This window comes from Pinus tabuliformis, chromosome 6 (assembly GCF_031772625.1).
Source record: "Pinus tabuliformis cultivar Carrire ecotype Pingquan chromosome 6, CPIR1, whole genome shotgun sequence".
Lineage (NCBI taxonomy): Eukaryota > Viridiplantae > Streptophyta > Pinopsida > Pinales > Pinaceae > Pinus > Pinus tabuliformis.
This window is the reverse complement of record NC_142292.1, coordinates 600,578,755-600,596,355: the sequence shown is the minus strand read 5'-3', so window position 1 is coordinate 600,596,355 and position 17,601 is coordinate 600,578,755.

Genomic DNA, 17,601 nt, shown 5'->3' with positions numbered 1-17,601 from the left:
TAGCGAGGTGCAGCACTACCAATTGTTTTCTTTTCACCAATACTTACGATTGTAGACTACGCCTAACATTCCATACTTAGTTTTATTTTCATTACCAAGTATTATTATGTTTCCTTTATACAAGTGAAAGCCCATAAAATTCACATAAACAGGATTATACAAGAGAAATGCACAAAAGTATAAAGGGAGGGGCAACTCCCTACAATATGAGTCTGCCCGAATCAATATATTATACAATCTTCACGTTTACAAAGTACAAGTTAAATCTTGGGAAACCCAAAATTTATACTTATCCAATTTTTAACTTTGGCAAAATCGGTTTCCTAGCTCGTGAGCACCTCCGCACGGTTGCCGCACGACCCACCAACCCTTCGTTCGCCTCGTGACACGATCATGTTGTTTGCCCAACTTTGGTGTGCCCCATTGTAACCAAGTCGCCACACACGAGCACGTCCGCACGAGTCACACCTCTGTTCACAATCTCAACACTTCATTATTTCCACCGTACACAACTTCTGTGTTTGCCTTTGCACGATGGGCAGGCGCTCACCCGAGCTGCCTAAGAACCCATGCACAACCACCCAACCGCACAATCGCACACAAGCGGGCATTCACACCTCCACCAGTGCACCTATGGACAATCAGGTGCCATCGCCTTCACCCGTGCATGCGTTGCATAACCAGGCGCCCACGTCTTACCCGTGCACACCTACCCATGCTCTTACCAAGACTTTAAGCCTGTGCGATTCACCTCCGTGTGGCCTCACCCAAGGCTGGGCACATAGAACTGTGCCTCACCTTCCTTTGCTGCACCTACACCTTAGTACTTCCCACTTCTTCTTTTATTGAGTGTGTTGAGCGATGTTCGATGGTTCAAATGAGACATCATGCATATATTATATATGCTCAGCAACATGGTCGTGCCATTCCCTTGGCCGACCCTTACAACTCTTCAACCAACGTTCCTATTCAAGTTCGTGGCTTGGTTAGCCCATCGACCAACACCCTCAACCATAACCTCCAACCGTCGACTTCATAGATGGATTCCCACGCTCACCCATCATATAAACACTTGTTCGCTCTCCTTCATTCGTGTGTATTAACACTTGTCTCCTGTGCACTTCAAGTCTGAGCTTGTTCGTCCATCCTTTTCCTTCGCTCATTTTTCCACAAGTTCGCACTCCATGACGGTGGGTGTGCCAAGGACCGAAGGTCCTTACGTCCTCCTCCACCTGAAGTCATTGTCGTCCTCGAGAACATACCATCCTGGTAGCCATCAACCAAGATCATCAACAACTGTCTCACCCATGATGTCAACTCCTCCACGTATTGCAAACATCTCTACATCATATGTAGAACCACTGTCTCCATCATGTCTCGTCCCGGCAACCATCTGTCACCAAGATCACCATACCAAGGTATACACCCCATCGGTATGTCATACACTAGAAATAATCTCAATCCATGACTATCGACCATCTTGTCGCAATCTCCACATGTTTCTCCCCATCATGGAAGGCTGGCCCTACCATCTCAAGCCACATGCTTCCTGCAACATCTCATGTCGATCTCATCATGTGTCTTCCTCATGTGAACTACTGCCATGATACTCCAACATAATTCTAACACATCTTTGTACATGTTGGCCCCCATGTCTGAACTAGTTGGGTGGCTAATCCAACTGTCACGCTCAAACCATGAGAATGCACATCCTCAAGCCACCATCAATTGTTTCTTAGAACATCCCGTCACATCCTCTACTCGATCAAGAATCCATCTCCATACAAGTATAAGCCATGCTCAGGTCCATGAAGTAGTCCTCATCTCATCTACAACATGCTGTCCATGATGTTTGGTACTAATGTGCTACATGAAATCAGCCACATCCACCCGAACATCATCATCCATCTACAAAACATCCATCTCCTCAAAGTGAAGAGATCATGTCTCAACCCAACTCTTGATGTGCCACATCCAGGTACATGAAGCTACCTCCATCACATATGTATGTGCCATCCCTAGAGTCTGCCATAGAAACAAGTATATAGCTGTCTCATCTATCCATGTGCTGCCCATGATCATAGGTCAATTAGCTCCCATGTGTCAAAAGTGGTTAAGTCTCAGCTCAACCCATGCCCAAGTGTTGCCACCAAGGCATCATCATCGTTGTAACTCCATCGCTCCAAAGTGTCTCATATCGATCCTCCACATCAAGTCACTCGTTCAAGCGATTCCCATACATGTACTTGAAAGTATGCACCCCATCCTACATCAAAGTCTCTGATGTCAGCTTCTCAATGCATCAGATCCTCTAATTCCACCATATATGAAGTCCCTAAAAGTCACAACCTCATGTCATCATGAGCTCCATGAGTCATCTCCAACCAACACTCTAGCAAGCATACAAGTCTCGGCCCAAATGTCTCTACAAGATGCCTCAGCTCTCCGTGTAGTAGGAATGCTCCATAGCCTGCTCACAACTCCATCCAAGTCCATGGACTTGTTGTACATAAGTGCACAACCTCTCCATTGGCTCATAAGTAAACCATCTCCATGTCACATCAACAAATCCACCTGCACAACATCCCTGCCTTGTCACTCCTCATTGGATGCCCATAAGTGACACCTCTATAAGTGCTCCTGCACAATGTCCCTACATAAGTCTTCCATGCTCCATGTCTCCAGCCTGATGTCCATGACTAAGTTTTCCACATAGTCCCAACAAGTAGACCCATCACAACAATCGGTCATCGTCACCCAAGTCTGCAATCTTCGGTCTAGTGATCTCGGTCACGCAACCATATCATCATCACATGAGTCTCTCCATCATAGCTCCCCCACTAAAGGTTCCCCCAAGACTTGCTCTTGGTCTTGGCCAGAAGTCCACCCAACTATCATCATACCCAAGTGTGTGCCCTCCAATTTGTCCATGAGTCATGCCGACCACTTAGCTAATTCTCCATGTGGCTAAAGCATGACCCATTCCTCCACAACGACCATCATGTTCCTCCCTTGTCACGGGCCTTTGTACCTTCTACCATAAGGTCACAAACAACCCCAACAAGTCCTGCAACAGTAAAAATCCTTGATTCTCCATACAAGGTCTCATCATAGTCATCCATGGTAAGATCCTCCCTAGCATCGACAAACTGACTTTGCTCTTTCCTGCATACGGTCCATCTACCAAATGCTCAAATGAAACACAAGTATCAATAGTACTTACATCATCATGAGGCTCCTCCATGTGAGTATCCTCATCCATCCATGTTTGCAAACTGCACGATCCTGATCCAACTTGATCAACCTCAAGTTCAGCCTCCATCGTTGTCACATTTACAACATCCTCAATCATCACGGCTTCCTCTTCCTTGTCAGCACAATCTACAACTTCATCTTGCTCCACTGCCCAACCAAGTTGAAGAAGTTCGTCTTCAACATTCTTTTCCAAGACTTCAAGCTTCTCTCGAATCCGGGGATTCTCTTCTTTCATCCACTTCAACCTGTATAAGGTGAGAAAGAGCTTCCATTCGCATTCTTCCAAACCTACCATTCCTTGTCATTCAGCATGGCCCAAGCACGAAGCTTCTCCTCTGCTAAACCTGTTTGATCATTCACCTGAATCACCCTGATATTCCAACTGTTACCTACAAAAATTGAACTTCCTTTCAAGTCTTCGGTCTTCGTAGAATCAGGTCTTTGATTCAGTTCACCAAGTTTCCTGCAAAACTTAGACCAGCTCTGATACCACCTGTCACGCCCCTACACCCGTGGTAGTCTTTCAACCACTTATAACGAGGTGCTGCACTACCAATCGTTTTCTTTTCACTAATACTTACGATTGTAGACTACGCGCAACATTCCATACTTAGTTTTTTTTTTGTTACCAAGTATTAGTATGTTTCCTTTATACAAGTGAAAGCCCATAACATTCAAATGAATAGCATTATACAAGAGAAATGCACAGCAGTATAAAGGGAGGGGCAACTCCCGGCAATATCAGTATGCCCGAATCAATATATTATACAATCTTCACTTTTACAAAGTACAAGTTAAATCTTGGGAAACCCCAAATTTACACTTAGCTATTTTTCAACTTCAGCAAACTCGGTTGCACAGCTCATCGGCACCTCTTCACATTCACTGCACGACTCATCAACCCTTCATTTACCTCGTCACACGATCGTGTTGTTTGCCCAACTTTGGCCTGCCCCATCGTAACCAAGTCACCACACATAGGCGCCTTCGCACGAGTCACACCTCTGTTCACAATATCAACACTTCGTCATTTCCACCGTACACAACTTCCACATTTTCCTTTGCACGACAGGCGGGCGCTCATTCGAGCTGCCCAAGAACCTGTGCACAACCACCCAATCGCACACAACTAGGCGTTCACGCCTTCACCTGTGCACCTTCGCACAACCGAGCACCCTCGCCTTCACCTGTGCACGCCTTGCACAACCGAGCACCCTCGCCTTCACCCGTGTACGCCTTGCACAACCGAGAACCCATGCCTTACCTGTGCACGTCTACCCACGCTCTTACCAAGACTTTAAGCCTATGCGATTCACCTCCGTGCGGCCTCGCCCAAGGCTGGGCACATAAAACTGCGCCTCACCTTCCTTTGCTGCGCCTACACCTTAGTACTTCGCACTTCTTCTTTTCTTGAGTGTGTTGAGCGATGTTCGATGGTTCAAATGAGCCATCATGTGTATAGTATATATGCTCAGCAACATGGTCGTGCCATTCCCTTGGCCGACCCTTACAACTCTTCAACCAATGTTCTTGTTCATGTTCATGGCTTGGTCGGCCCGTCGACCAATGCCCTCAACCATAACCTCCAACCTTCAGCTTCATAGATGGATGCCCATGCTCACCCATCATATAAACACTTGTTCACTCTCCTTCATTCGTGAGTATTAACACTTGTCTCCTATGCACTTCAAGTCTGAGCTTGTTTGTCCATCCTTTTCCTTCGCTTCTTTTTCCACAAGTTCGCACTCCATGCCGGCGGGCGTGCCAAGGACCGCAGGTCCTTACATGCACCCTCACCCAAACCAAGACAATGAATTTTTCTCATGTAGCCTCGCCCAAGGTTGGGTGCATCACTGTGCTGTGACTTCCCTTTATTTGCTACAGCTACCTCTTATTCCATGCACTTCTCCTTTGTTGGATGAGCGAAGATCGAATGATGCAAATGTCTTCAATGCGTGTTTGTTTATACGAGTGGCAAGGCAAGGTTGTGGCTACCCATCCAACCTACCCACACCCTCAAACTCCATCTCAAACACTTCTAAACATGAGTCCGCCTTTGTTCCAAATGTTCACAAGTCAAGTTAGCCTTGCTACGTTTGTTGATCGGCCCGTAGGTGCTCCTCCACACTCCCACACATATATAAACTCCTCGCTCTCCTCCTGCGCACTTGTATTATAACATAACACCTTTGCACGCTAAGTTGAGCTTGCACTTTCTTCGTCTGCCATCGCACTTCAAGCTGGGAGCGCGTTCAAGGATGGTAGGTCCTTACATCCTCCTCCACCTAAAGTCATTTTCATCCTCGACAACATGCCATCCTAGTAGTCATCCACCAAGATCATCAACAACTGTCTCACCCATGATGTCAACTCCTCCACATACTGCAACCATCTCTGCAACATATGTAGAACTACCATCTCCATCATGTCTCATCTTGGCAACCATCTATCACCAAAATCACCATACCAAGGTATACACCCCATTAGTATGTCATACATTGAAAATCATCTCAATCCATGATCATCGACCATCTCATTGCAATCTCCACATGCTGCTCCCCATCATGGAAGGTTGGCCCTTCCATCCAAGCTACATGCTTTCTGCAACCTCTCGTGTTGGCTTCATCATGTGTCATCCTCATGTGAACCACTACCATGATACTCCAACATAATTCTAGCACATCTCTGCACTTCAGGACCCCATGTCTGAACTAGTTGGGTAGTTAATCCAACTGTCACGCTCAAACCATGAGAATGCACATCCTCATGCCACCATCAGCTGTTTCTCAAAAAATCCCATCACATCCTCAACTCAATCAAGAATCCATCTCCATACAAGTATAAGCCATGCTCAGGTCCATGAAGTAGTCCTCATCTCATCTCCAACATGATGTCCATGATGTTTGGTACTAATGTGCTACATGAAATCAGCCACATCCACCCAAACATCATCATCCATCTGCAACATCCATCTCCTCAAAGTGAAGAGATCATCTCTCAAACCAACTCTTGATGTGCCACATCCAGGTCCACGAAGCTACCTCCATCACAACTGTATGTGCCATCCCTCAAGTCTACCATAGAAACAAGTATATACCTATCTCATCTATCCATGTGCTACCCATGATCATAGATCAGTCAGCTCCCATGTGTCAAAAGTGGTTAAGTCTCGATTCAACCCATGCTCAAGTGTTGCCACCAAGGCATCATCATCATTGTAACTCCATCACTCCAAAGTGTCTCATATCGATCCTCCACATCAAGTTACTCTTTCTAGCCATTCCCATACATGTACTTGAAGGTATGCACCCCATCCTGCATCAAAGTCTCTGACCTCAGCTCCTCAATGCATCAGATCCTCCAAGTCCACCATATGTGAAGTCCACAAAAGTCACAACCTCATGAGCTCCATAAGCCATCCCCAACCACCATCTCAACAAGCATACAAGTCTCGGCCCAAAGGTCTCCACAAGATGCCTCAGCTCTCCATGTAGTAGGAATGGTCCATAGTTTGCTCACAACTCCATCCAAGTCCATGGCCTTGTTGTACATAAGTGCACAACCTCTCCATTGGTTCATAAATAATAAGTTTCCATGTCACACTAGCAAATCCACCTGCACAACATCCTTGCCTTGGCACTCCTCATTGGATGCGCATAAGTGACACCTCTAAGTGTTCCTACATAATGTCCCTGCATAAGACTGCCATGCTCCATGTCTCCAACTTGATGTCCATGACTAAGTTTCCCACGTAGTCCCACCAAGTAGACCCATCACAACAATCAGTCATCCTCATCCAAGTCAGCAATCTTCAGTCTAGTGAACTCGGTCACCCAACCATATCATCATCACATGAGTCTCTCCATCATAGCTCCCCCCATAGGTTCTGCCATAAGGTCATAAACAACCCCAACAAGTCCTTCAATAGTCAACAATCCTTGCTTCTCCATACAAGGTTTCATCATAGTCATCCATGGTAAGATGCTCCCTAGCATCGACAAACAGGCTTTTCTCTTTCCTACATACAATCCATCTACCAAATGCTCAAATGAAACACAAATATCAATAGTACTTACGTCATCATGAGGCTCCTCCATGTGAGTATCCTCATCCATCCATGTCTGCAAACTGCACGATCTTGATCCAACTTGATCAACCTCAAGTTCATCCTCCATCGTTGTCACATCTGTAACATCCTCGATCATCACGGATTCCTCTTCCTTGTCAGCACAATCTGCAACTTCATCTTGCTCCATTGCCCAACCAAGTTGAAAAAGTTCATCTTCAACATTCTTTTCCAAGACTTCAATCTTCTCTCGAATTCGGGGATTCTCTTCTTTCATCCGCTTCAACCTGTATAAGGTAAGCAAGAGCTTCCCTTCGCAATCTTCCAAACCTGCCATGCCTTGTCATTGAGCGTGGCCCAAGCACAAAGCTTCACCTCTGCTAAACCTGTTTTACCATTCCACAGCTTCACCAAGTTCCTTGCAATCATGAACCAGCCCTTGTTCCACTTGTATGTGAAACCAGCTTCCTTCACCTGCAAGTTCCTGCTTCCACTGTCATCAACTGTCAAGTGTATATGCACTTGCTTCGCCAGCTTCCTACAAGACTTCTCCAAGTCTTCAGACTAGCTCTGATACCACCCGTCACACCCTTACACCTACGGTAGTATTTCAACCACTTATAGCGAGGTGTAGCAATACGAATCATTTTCTTTTCACCAATACTTATGATTGTAGACTACACCTAACATTCCACTTATCCTACATAGTTTGTGTTTCACAACCAAGTATTATTAATGTGTTCCTTTATACAAGTGAAAGCCCATAACATTCACATAACAAAATTATACAAGAGAAATGCACAACAGTATAAAGGGAGGGGAAACTCCCTGCAATATGAGTCTGCCCGAATCAATATATATAATCTTCTTTTACAAGTACAAGTTATATCTTAGGAAACCCCAAATTTACTCTTAGCCAATTTTCAACTTCGGCAAACTCAGTTGCCCAGCTCATCGGCACCTTCACATGGTCGTCATACAACTCACCAAACGTTTGTTCACCTTGTCGCACGATCGTGTTGTTTGCCCAACTTGGGCACGTCTCATCGTAACCAAGTTGCCACACACGGGTGCCTCCGCACGAGTCACACCTCCGTTCATAATCTCAACACTTCACACCAGCGGGTGACTCCACCAAGTCTCCACCATTTACCCTTGCATGACGAGCTGGCGCTCACCCGAGCTAGCCAAGAACCCATGCCAAGTCATCGTACAACCTGGGCACCCACGCTTTTGTTCAACCGTCGGGCGCTCCTTTGCACAACCGAGCGCCCACACTCGTCCACCCCCTACTTTTCGACCGGCGGGCGCTCCTTCACCTGCGCCCTCACCCAAACCAAGACAATGCGTTTTCCTCATATAGCTTCACCCAAGGTTGGGCGCATAACCGTGCTGTGACTTCCCTTTATTTGCTACGGCTACCTCTTATTCCACGCACTTCTCCTTTGTTGGATGAGCGAAGATCGAATGATGCAAATGTCTTCAACGTGTGTTTGTTTATACGAGTGGCAAGGCGAGGTCGTGGCTACCCAGCCGACCTGCCCACACCCTCAAAGTCCATCAAAAACACTTCTAAACATGAGTCGGCCTTCGTTCTAAATGCCCACAAGTCAAGTTGGCCTTGCTACATTTGTTGGTCGGCCCGTGGGTGCTCGTCCACGCTCCCATGCATATATAAACTCCTCGCTCTCCTCCTACGCACTTGTATTATAACATAACACCTTTGCACACTAAGTCGACCTCGCACTTTCTTCATTTGCCATCGCACTTCTAGCCGGGAGAGTGTTCAAGGACTGCAGGTCCTACACCAGTGGCCCAATGTCCCGATGGGGTGGCATGGTTATTCCAGGAATCACCTTGCCCTCTACCCCACTTCGGCTGTAAGGACCTACGGTCCTTGGCATTCCCACCGGCATGAAGTGCGAACTTGTGGTGAAACGAGAGAAGGAAAAGGATGGACGAACAAACTCAAACTTGAAGTGTGCAGGAGACAAGTATTAATATGCACGAATGAAGGAGAGTGAACAAGTGTTTCTATGATGGATGAGCACGGACATCCATCTATGAAACCGATGGTTGGAGGTTATGGTTGAGGGCGTTGGTCGACGGGCTGACCAAGCCATGAACATGAACAGGAACGTTGGTTGAAGAGTTGTAAGGGTCGGCCAAGGGAATAGCATGACCATGTTGCTGAGCATATATACTATACGCATGATGGCTCGTTTTAACCATCGAGCATCGCTCAACACACTCAAGCAAAGAAGAAGTAAAAAGTACTAAGGTGTAGGTGCAGCAAAGGAAGGTGAGGCACAGTTCTATGCGCTCAGCCTTGGGTGAGGCTGCACGGAGGTGAATCACACAGGCTTAAAGTCTTGGTAAGAGCGCAGGTAGGAGTGCATGGGTAAGGTGTGGACGCCTGATTGTGCAAGGTGTGCACGGGTGAAGGCGAGGGCGCCTTGTTCCGCGAAGGTGCATGGGTGAAGGTGTGAATGCCCGGTTGTGTGTGGTTGTGCGGTTGGGTGGTTGTGCATGGGTTCTTGCATAGCTTGGGTGAGTGCCCGCCCGTAGTGCAAAGGCAAACGCGGAAGTTGTGTATGGTGGAAATGGTGAAGTGTAGAGATTGTGAACAGAGGTGTGACTCGTGCGGAGGCGCCCGTGTGTGGCGACTTGGTTACGACAAGGCACGCCCAAGTTGGGCAAACAACACGATCGTGCGACAAGGTGAACGAAGGGTTGGTGAGTCATGCAGAGACCGTGCGGAGGTGCTAACAAGCTGGGCAACCGAGTTTGCTGAAGTTGAAAATTGGCTAAGTGTAAATTTGGGGTTTCCCAAGATTTAACTTGTAGTTGTAAAAGAAGATTATATATATTGATTCGGGTAGGCTCATATTGCAGGGAGTTGCCCCTCCCTTTATAGTGTTGTGCATTTCTCTTGTATAACGATGTTTATGTGAATGTTATGGGCTTTCACTTGTATAAAGGAAACATAATAATACTTGGTAACGAAAATAAAACTAAGTATGGAATGTTAGGTGTAGTCTACAATCGTAAGTATTGGTGAAAAGAAAACAATTGGCAGTGCCGCACCTCACTATAAGCCGTTGAAAGACTACTACAGGTGTAGGGGCGTAACAGGTGGTATTAGAGCTAGTCCAAGTTTTGCAGGAAACTTGATGAACTAAATCAAGGAGCTGATTCTACGAAGACCAAAGACTTGAAAGGAAGTTCAAGTTTTGTAGGTAACAGGTGGAATATCAGGGTGATTCAGGTGACTGGTGAAATAGGTTTAGCAGAGGAGAAGCTTCGTGCTTGGGCCAAGCTGAATGACAAGGCATGGCAGGTTTGGAAGAATGCGAAGGGAAGCTCTTGCTTACCTTATACAGGTTGAAGCATATGAAATAAGAGAACCCCCGGATTCGAAAGGAAATTGAAGTCTTGGAAAAGAATGTTGAAGACGAACTTCTTCAACTTGGTTGGACAATGGGGCAAGATGAAGTTGTAGATTGTGTTGACAAGGAAAAGGAAGTCGTGATGATTGAAGATGTTGCAGATGTGACAATGATGGAAGGTGAACTTGAGGTTTATCAAGTTGGACCAGGATCATGCAGTTTGCAAACATGGATGGATGAGGATACTCACATGGAGGAACCTCATGATGATGATGTAAGTACTATTGATACTTGTGTTTCATTTGAGCATTTGGTAGATGGATCATATGCAGGGAAGGGCAAAGTCAGTTTGCCGATGCTAGGGAGGATCTTACCATGGATGTCTATGACAAGACGTTGTACTAAGAAGCAAGGTTTGTTGACTGTTGCAGGATTTGTTGGGGTTGTTTGTGACCTTATGGTAGAAGGTAAAAAGACCCATGACCAGGTTGGACTACATGAGAAACTTAGTCATGGACATCAGGTTGGAGACATGGAGCATGGAAGTCTTATGTAGGGACATTGTGCAGGAGCACTTGTAGAGGTGTCACTTATGGGCATCCAATGAAGAGTGCCAAGGCAAGGATGTTGCGTAGGTGGATTTACTGATGTGACATGGAGATGATTTACTTATGAGCCAATGGAGAGGTTGTGCACTTATGTACAACAAGGCCATGGACGTGGATGGATTTGAGAGTAGATTTTGGAGCATTCCTACTACATGGATAGCTGAGGCATCTTGCAGAGACCTTTGGGATGAGACTTGCATGCTTGCTGAGATGTCAGTTGGAGATAACTCATGGAGCTCATGATGACATGAGGTTGTGACTTTTAGGGACTTCATATATGGTGGACTTAGAGGATCTGATGCATTGAGGAGCTGAGGTCAGAGACTTTGATGCAGGATGGGGTGCATACTTTCAAGTACATGTATGGGAATGGCTTGAAAGAGTGACTTGATGTGGAGGATCGATATGAGACACTTTGGAGTGATGGAGTTACAAAGATGATGATGCCTTGGTGACAACACTTGGGCATGGTTTGAGCCGAGACTCAACAACTTTTGACACATGGGAGCTGATTGATCTATGAGCAAGGGCAGCACATGGATAGATGAGACAGGTCTATACTTGTTTCTACGGTAGACTTGAGGAATGGCACATTGCAGATATGATGGAGTTTGCTTCATGGACCATGATGTGGCACATCGAGAGTCAGAGTTTGATGACATGGTCTCTTCATATTGAGGAGGCACACATATGGATGATGATGTTGGGGTAGATGTGGCTGATTTTATGCAGCACATTAGTACCAAACATCATGGAAAGCATGTTGCAGAAGAGATGAGGACTACTTCATGGACCTGAGCATGGCTTACACTTGTATGGAGATGGATTCTTGATCGAGTTGAGGATGTGAGGGGATGTTCTGAGAAACAACTAATGGTGGCATGAGGATGTGCATTCTCATGGTTTGAGCGTGACAGTTGGATTAGCTACCCAACTAGTTCAGACATGGGCATCGGCATGTACAGAGATGTGTTAGCATTATGTTGGAGTATCATGGCAGCAGTTCATGTGAGTACGACGCATGATGAGATCGACATGAGATGTTGCAGGAAGCATGTAGCTTGAGATGGAAGGGCCAGCCTTCCACGAATGGGGAGCAGCATTTGGAGATTGCGACGAGATGGTCGATAGTCATGGATTGAGATGATTTCCAGTGTATGACATATCGATGGGGTGTATAACTTGGTATGGTGATCTTGGTGACAGATGGTTGTCGGGATGAGACATGATGGAGACAGTGGTTCTACATATGATGCAGAGATGTTTGCATTATGTGGAGGAGTTGACATCACGGGTGAGATATTTGTTGATGATCTTGGTGGATGGCTACTAGGATGGTATGTTGATGAGGATGAAAAGGACTTCAGGTGGAGGAGTATGTAAGGACCTGCAGTCCTTGGCACGCCCACCGGCATGAAGTGCGAACTTGTGGTGAAATGAGTGAAGGAAAAGGATGGACGAACAAGCTCAGACTTGAAGTGCGTAGGACACAAGTGTTAATACACACGAATGAAGGAGAGTGAAAAAGTGTTTATATGGTGTATGATCGTGGGCATCCATCTATGAAGCTGACGGTTGGAGGTTATGGTTGAGTGTATTGGTCGACAGGCTGACCAAGCCACGAACATGAACAGGAACGTTGGTTGAAGAGTTGTAAGGTTCGGCCAAGGGAATGGCATGACCATGTTGCTGAGCATATATAATATATGCATGATGTATCATTTGAACCATCAAACATCACTCAATAGACTCAAGCAAAGAAGAAGTGTGAAGTACTAAGGTGTAGGTGCAACAAAGGAAGGTGAGGTGCAGTTCTATGCGCCCAGCCTTGGGTGAGGTTGCACGGAGGTGAATCACATAGGCTTAAAGTCTTGGTAAGAGCATAAGTAAGGCATGGGTGCCTGATTATACAACGCGTGCACGGGTGTAGATGAGGGCGCCTGGTTGTGCGAAGGCGCACGGGTGAAGGCGTGAATGCCCAGTTGTGTGCGGTTGGGTGGTTGTGCACGGGTTCTTGGGCAGCTCGGGTGAGTACCCACCCGTCGTGCAAAGGCAAATGTGGAAGTTGTGTATGGTGGAAATGGTCAAGTGTTGAGATTGTGAATGGAGGTGTGACTCATGCAGAGGCGCCTGTGTGTGGCGACTTGGTTACGATGAGGCACGCCCAAGTTGGGAAAACAACATGATCATGCGACAAGGTGAACAAAGGGTTGGTGAGTCGTGCGGCGACTGTGCAGAGGTGTCGACAAGCTTGGCAACTGAGTTTTCTGAAGTTGAAAATTGGCTAAGTGTAGATTTGGGGTTTCCTAAGATTTAACTTGTACTTGTAAAAGAAGATTATATATATTGATTCGGGCAGACTCATATTGCAGGGAGTTTCCCCTCCCTTTATACTGTTGTGAATTTCTCTTGTATAATGTTGTTTATGTGAATGTTATGGGCTTTCACTTGTATAAAGGAAACATAATAATACTTGGTAACGAAAATAAAACTAATTATGGAATGTTAGGCATAGTCTACAATCGTAAGTATTGGTGAAAAGAAAATGATTGGTAGTGCCGCACCTCACTATAAGTGGTTGAATGACTACCGCAGGTGTAGGGCCATGACACTGGTGGCCCAACGTCCTGCGGGGGTGGTGGGGTGATTCTAAGAATCACCCCACCCTATACCCCACCCAGGTGGCCCAACGGCCTATGGGGGTGGCGGGGAAATTTTGGGAATCATCCCATGCTCTGCCCCACCCGGGCGGCCCAACAGTCCGCGGGGGTGGCGGTGTGATTCACAGAATCACCGCACCCTCCACCCCACCCCGATGGCCCAACGACCCGCAGGGGTGGCGGAGTGATTCCAGGAATCACCCCACCATCCACCCCACCTAGGCGACCCAACGGCTCACGAGGTTGGTGGGGTGATTCCCAGCATCTCGCAAGGGTGATAGGGTGATTCCGGGAATCACCCTGCCCTCTGCCCCACTCCAGCAGCCTAACGGCTCACAAGGGTGGCAGGGTGATTCTAGGAATCACCTTGCCCTCCACCCCACCCCTGCGGCCCAATGTCCCACGAGCGTGGCGGGGTGATTTTGGGAATCACCCCACCTTCTGCTCCACCCCAGTGGTGCAACGACTCGTGGGAGTGACGGGGTGATTCCGGGAATCACCCCGCACTTTGCCCCAGCCCCGCAGCCCAACAGCCTATGGGGGTGGCACGATGATTCTGGGAGTCAACTTGTCGTCCACCCCACCCCTGTGGCCCAATGGTCCATGGGGGTGGTAGGGTGATTCTGGGAATCACCTCGCTCTCTGCCCCACCTTGGTAGCCAAACGGTTAGCGGGAGTGGTGAGGCCATTCTAGGAATCGTCTCGCCACCCCCGCAGGCTGTTGGGCCACTAGGGTTATTGTTATTATCTTTTTTTCTGAAGGAAAGTATGGATCCTTCTATATCATTGAGTCAAAAAATAGTGTACAGTATATACAAATGTCCACCTGATGTCAAAGAAACATAAAAGAAATAAAATCTTAAGCCTCCAAGGGCTACACCGTATAGCTTAACCTCTAACAATTCAATCCTATGAAATAACTAACATGCCTCCAGACTAACTGTCATGCCCCTACACCTACGGTAGTCTTTCAACCGCTTATAGCGAGGTGCGGCACTACCAATCGTTTTCTTTTCACCAATACTTACGATTGTAGACTACACCTAACATTCCATACTTAGTTTTATTTTCGTTACCAAGTATTATTATGTTTCCTTTATACAAGTGAAAGCCCATAACATTCACATAAACAACATTATACAAGAGAAATGCACAACAGTATAAAGGGAGGGACAACTCCCTGCAATATGAGTCTACCCGAATCAATATATATAATCTTCTTTTACAAGTACAAGTTAAATCTTGGGAAACCCCAAATTTAAACTTATCCAATTTTCAACTTCGGAAAACTCGGTTGCCCAGCTCGTCGGCACTTCCGCATGGTCACTGCACGACTCACCAACCCTTCGTTCACCTTGTCGCACGATCGTGTTGTTTGCCCAACTTGGGCGCGCCTCATCGTAACCAAGTCACCACACACGGGCGCCTCCGCACAAGTCACACCTCCGTTCACAATCTCAACACTTCACCATTCCACCATACACAACTTGCGTGTTTGCCTCTGCACGACGGGCGGGCGCTCACCCGAGCTGCCCAAGAACCCGTGCACAACCAACCAACCACACAAATGCACATAATCGGGCGTTCATGCCTTCACCTATGTGCCTTCGCACAATCGGGTTCCCTCGCCTTCACCTATGCACGCGTTGCACAACCGGGCACCCACGCCTTACTCGTGCATGCCTTACTTCGACCGGCCTTCGTTTAGACTTGTGCGTTCAAGAGACCTACCCAAGACTTGGGCGCATATCCATCTACGCCTTCCTCTTTGTTGTGCCCTATTGCCCATGAACTTCTCCTTGGAAGACTCCTTGTCGATTGATAATCGAATGAACTTCATGCATTGTTTACTTATACGGGTGGTAGGGCAAGTTAGCCTCCCCGGCTGACTCGTCCTCCACGCTATACACACCCACACTCCATCACAAATACCTCGTCGGCTTGATTCAAGTCATATGTCGGCTCCGTGGGTGATCCTCCACACTCCCACACATATCTAAAACCATTGCTCAAGCATCATTCATGCACATTAACACTTGCTGTCCATGCACCTTTGGTTGGCTCACACTTTCCTTCGTTTCAAGCTGCTCGTTCAAGTCACACTTCATTCGGTGGGCGTGCTAAGGACCGCAGGTCCTTACACTGACCCTCGGAAATCCCGCGAACTTTCATGTAGCCTCCCTCCGGTAAACCCAAACCCATAGATCTGACCCATAAAATCAAGAAGATCGACAGTTCAGGAGAAAGACACCTAGCTTAAGAGCCTGAAGTTTAACTGTCCTACCCCACCAAGTTGCTCTATCCCGAACAACCATTGATTCACAACAACCGAATCCAACGGAAGAGGAAGATTTCGCGTAGGACAAGAAGGAGGAATGTTGATCTGTGATGGAGGGCAGTTTTCAGAACCCTCACTGTCACGTCCCTACACCTGCGGTAGTCTTTCAACCACTTATAGCGAGGTGCGGCACTACCAATTGTTTTCTTTTCACCAATACTTACGATTGTAGACTACACCTAACATTCCACTTATCCTACTTAGTTTGTGTTTCGCAACGAAGTATTATTAATGTGTTCCTTTATACAAGTGAAAGCCCATAACATTCACATAACAACATTACACAAGAGAAATGCACAACAGTATAAAGGGAGGGGCAACTCCGTACAATATGAGTCTGCCCGAATCAATATATATAATCTTCTTTTACAAGTACAAGTTAAATCTTAGGAAACCCCAAATTTACAGTTAGCCAATTTTCAACTTCGGCAAACTCGATTGCCAAGCTTGACGGCAGCTTCATATGGTTGCCGCATGACTCACCAACTTGGGTGTGCCTCATTGTAACCAAGTTGCCACACACGGGTGCCTCCGCATGAGTCACACCTTTGTTCACAATCTCAACACTTCACACTGGTGGGCGACTCCACCAAGTCTCCACCGTTTACCCTTGCATGACGGGCAGGTGCTCACCTGAGCTACCCAAGAACCCGTGCCAAGTCATCGCACAACTCGGGTGCCCACGCCTTTGTTCAACCGTCAGGCGCTCCTTTGCACAACCGGGTGCCCACACCTGTGCATGCCCTACTCTTTGACCAGCAGGCGCTCCTCCATCCGCGCCCTCACCCAAACCAAGACAATGTGTTTTCCTTGTGTAGCCTCGCCCAAGGTTGGGCGCATCACCGTGTTGCGACTTCCCTTTATTTGTTGCGGCTACCTCTTATTCCACACACTTCTCCTTTGTTGGATGAGCTAAGATCGAATGATGCAAATGTATTCAACGTGTGTTTGTTTATACAAGTGGCAAGGCGAGGTCATGGCTACCTAGCGGACCTCCCCACACCCTCAAACTCCATCGCAAACACTTGTAAACAGGAGACTGCCTTCATTCCAAATGCCAACAAGTCAAGTCGACCTTGCTATGTTTGTTGGTTAGGCCGTGGGTGCTCCTCCACACTCCCACGCATATATAAACTCCTCGCTCTCCTCCTATGCACTTGTATTAAAACATAACACCTTCGCACGCTAAGTCGAGCTCGCACTTTCTTTGTTTGTCATTGCATTTCAAGCCGGGAGTGCGTTCAAGGACTGCAGGTCCTTACATCCTCCTCCACCTAAAGTCGTT